This window comes from Pinus tabuliformis, chromosome J (genome assembly GCF_031772625.1).
Source record: "Pinus tabuliformis cultivar Carrire ecotype Pingquan chromosome J, CPIR1, whole genome shotgun sequence".
NCBI classification, from domain to species: Eukaryota; Viridiplantae; Streptophyta; class Pinopsida; order Pinales; family Pinaceae; genus Pinus; species Pinus tabuliformis.
The window spans coordinates 461,318,585-461,322,866 of NC_142295.1; the positions used below are offsets into that span (position 1 = coordinate 461,318,585).

General features: G+C 31.4%; 1 long non-coding RNA gene across 1 annotated transcript; it reads left to right on the forward strand.

Annotated features, from left to right (window-relative positions):
• The first annotated feature begins 3,397 nt into the window (after positions 1-3,397).
• LOC149227832 (uncharacterized) lies at positions 3,398-4,042 on the forward strand. Its single transcript, XR_016247168.1, has 3 exons — positions 3,398-3,550; positions 3,636-3,716; positions 3,936-4,042. It is a non-coding gene; the product is annotated as an uncharacterized LOC149227832 (long non-coding RNA).
• The last annotated feature ends 240 nt before the right edge of the window (positions 4,043-4,282 follow it).

A 4,282-nucleotide genomic window follows, 5' to 3' on the forward strand; every position in this document is an offset into this window, starting at 1 on the left:
TAAAATTAAAGTAATTTGATTTTGAGATATATTTAATTTAATAACAAATATGGATTTTAATTAAAATATTCATTAATAAATTACAATCTTAACTGATATCATTTTTTAAAAATATAGAAAGTTAATACATTCTAAATGTGGTATTAAACATTTTATTTTTCTGAAAGGTATTATTAAATATTTTTTAAATGTTTAAGAAATAAAGGTATATTTAAGATAAAATAAAAATATGTTTTAGTATAATTTTTTAATTATTAAAAAATTAAATATATAAATAATAATAATAATTTTTTTTTGTATTATTCATTTTTTATATTATATATTTTAATATATATAATATTATTAAACAATTTATTTGATATTTTTTAAATTTATTATATTGAAAATTGAAAAACATATTAATTAAATATAAAAGTTAATTTAACACTTAAAAGGGCTATATTCTTAGTTTTTTAAGACTTAAATAAATAGATATTTTTTATAATTAAATAAATAGAGTGAAGTAGATTAGTATTTATTCTATATTTAGTATTTAAATTAATTTGAATGTATTTTTTTTGGACAAATAACAAGTGTTTGGATGACCTGGAATTTGGTAAAAAATTTCAACAAATCTTTTAAATCATGTTTTTGAAAGTGGCACACCATCAAAAACCTCTGGGCACCCAAAATCTTGAAATTAAATACTTAGGTCATTGACGTAATGCACACACTACATGGATAATGGATTTCCACACTTTATGCCTTACGATGTTTCCTTTGCAACATCTGGTGCAAATGCTAGTTTATAGTATCTTATAACATGACCAACATTTTGGTCATATTTCTTTGGTCATTAATTGATTTTTTTGGGAGATCATATATTAATATATTTTGTTGAATATTTGGTCATTAAATGTGGAAATTAATGACTAAATCGATGACTAAATTAATGACCAAATTTATGAATAAATATACTACTAAACAATAAAATTGAGACAACCAATTAATGACTAAGCTAAAAACAACTAAAAGTTGGTCACGTTATAAGATACTGTAAATTAGCTACTATTGGTCACTGACTAAAAATTAGTCGTTTATATGCAAATTTTATTCATTTTTTTAGTAACTAATTAGTCATTTTGTACTAGTGATTGGTCACATTTTTATGGGTCTTTTCACACCTTGAATTTCCTACCTAACACCCCTTTGATTGAGATAACTGATAGTTTTATCTTTACAATTTACTAACGAATATTGTTTTTCCAACCAATCCATTTTGATTAAAACATCATAAGACCCCAAAGGTAATACATTCAATTTACATTAATTTGTTGATTTGCTATCTCAATAGAACAATTATTTATTTTAGTTGTCACCCTTTTTTTTTGCCCCGATTTCCAATTTCAATAACCAAGGATTTCTAAATTTACAAGTTTGTAATTGACCTTGGGGCTCATGTAACTTAAACTGGCTCCTGGGCCTATCAAAATGGTTATGTATCTTACCTTCAAGCTTGAACATATAAGGCTGGTATTCAGCTTCATGATCTTGTAGAGCTACATTAATCCTTGGTATGTTGCGCGCCACTTCACCAACTGTGAAGGCCTCTTGAATGTTGGCAGTCTATTCAGCCCTGGAGCAGTGAGGACAATTTTTATAATAATGAGGCTCTTTGCAGTCCCAACGCTAAGGTGGGGGATTTTTCTTTTGACTGAACTCATATTTACTGGAAACTTCCACTTGTCTGCTTTCCCCTTGTGATTTAGTTTTATGTTGATTCCTTCCAGCAAATTTATTGTACTGATTCCTATGTAGACTCTTGGTGTTTCCATTCTTCGCATTTTTCATGTTCTGAACTTTTTTTTGTTACTTTTTACTAGCCCAACTCTTATTTCCTTCTCCTTTTGATTTCATTTGTTGATAACAGATCCACGCTTTTTGAATGACCTCATCTATGGTTTTGGGATTGTCAAATTCCTGTCGCTCTTTCATGAACACTGGTAGACTTCTCATGAAACGTTGAACTTTGACCTTTTCCTCCTAAATGTAAGGTACATACCTTAATATGGACGTGAATTTGGTTACAAACTCATCCATAGTGAGTTGTCCCAACCGAAGATCATGAAATTCTTTTTCCTTATCATCATAAAATCGCTTTTTCAAATACTTCCCCTTGAAATGTTTCTGAAATCCCCCCCGAGTCACCCTTTGTTCAGTAATTTTATGAACAACCTTAACCTCTTCCCACCACAGCGTAGCCTTCCCATGAAGTTGATAAATGGCTAATCTCGCTTTTAAATTGTCATCATATTTGTAAATTTGGAAATATTTATTATTATTGATCAGCCAAGCCTCAATGGCTTCCTCCATTTCCCCATCAAAATTTGGAGGTTTAATCTTTTTAAACCTCCATTCAACTCAGTTTTTTGTTTCTATAATTCTGGTAATTTGTCACATTGTCAGATTCTTCCTCATTTCCCCCCTTTTCTCCTTCCAAGGGATGAGTATGGATCCCTTCAAGAACATTTTCAGGTCTCCGTCTTTGTTCCTCATCTCTTCCATTATCACCAGAGTTGGGTACAAAGTTCCGATGATTCTACTGATCATAAATACTTTTTAAGAGCTTCTCTTGATCACACATCAGTATTTCATTATCTGCCCACAGACTGGCCATTTCAATCCTTAACTGTTGAACGGTTTAAAACAGCATGACAATGGGGTTTTGCTGCCCTACATCCAATTGTACCCACATCTTAGGATTGGCTATTGTGGTAAGTGTACCTCCATATCCTCTTTGCATTATTCCTCCACTCTCTCTCTCTCTCTTTGTGTTCAAAACATATATGTAATTATTAATCAAATGCCCAAATAGGCCTCAATATTAAAACTTAGGCTTTGATACGACTTGTAAAACTCATCAACAGTTAACAATAACCATATATATATATATATATCTATATATATATATATATATATATATATATATATATATATATATATATATATATATATATATATATATATATATTAATGGTAAGTCACCCTATTGATTTTGTTGCACAACAGTAATATGAATTTTGTAATTATATATTAAGACTTTAATCTGTCCATATATCGATTATAATTATTTCATTGTTTGGTTTCTAAACTTTGGGTTTTGAAATATTCATCTGTCTTGGCTTACAAATCTGGAGTTTGCATTATATTTATGTGTTGGTCGACAAACCTCAATTTACATTACTTAAAATGTCAATACATCCTAATATGTGGTATGTGATTTTTTTTTAAACTTCAATGTTTATGGTTTGATGTTACGACACCACATAATGGATTCCAGCTGTAGAGGTTCATAAATATGGCAGTACTTCCAACTCTACCAAGACAACATGTGGCATCCTCCTAGGCATCCGGTCTCAAACCCTTAATTGGACGGCGGAGAGATGTTGGGTTAGTTTATGACAACCGCTTCCTCCGGGTCTCACATTGAAATCCTTTCATTCGACTTTGTACCCGACGCTGCTCTGCTTCCTCTAGTTAGGGTTTGTGGGCTTTGTTGAATCTTTGTTGGGTAAGAGTCGCCTTTGAACTTTTCTTACCCTGCCATTCGTTACTTCAGAGTGTTTACCAGAGTTAACATATGTTTGGCTTTTCAGGAATCATGACGATGGACTTTCATAACATTATTTGTCCTCGGCAACAAGGTTTTCTACTGTCAAAGGAAACTTGTGTTCTAGGTAATTTCGTCATTGTTGAGGGTCTGAATTTATATTCTCTTCTTGTCGTGGTCAAAACGTCGTTAACCTTTGTGCTTCCTCTAGAGCTTCCTTCCGCAATGACTGTTCTCCGCACATATATTTCAATTAGTATTAAAGGGTTATGGTATGCATATTAGTTTTGTTTTCATCTTGGGTGTATTCACATATTTATTAACATCTCTATTTCTTTTCTTGCAGGTGAGAAACTCGCCACCAACCTCAGCTTCTGCTCTACGACTAGAATTTTCTGCAATGGCGTTTGATAACTTCAATGGCATTCAGTTTTGCTATTATTTTGAATAGGTAATGGTTCTCCCTTGACTAGTAAATGTTAAATATGGTCTGCAAGTGTCTTTGTCACCATTGGGCTCGAATGTAGGCCAATTGTGACTAATCGGTGTATTAAGGGTTTCCTGTGATGCATGCAGTTTTCGATTATATTTATTGGGAATGGTTTTTGATTAGTTATTAATAATTCCTCCTTAACTATTTATAATGTCCTTGTTTGTCATAAAACTCAATGATTTTAATTCCAGAATGTCATG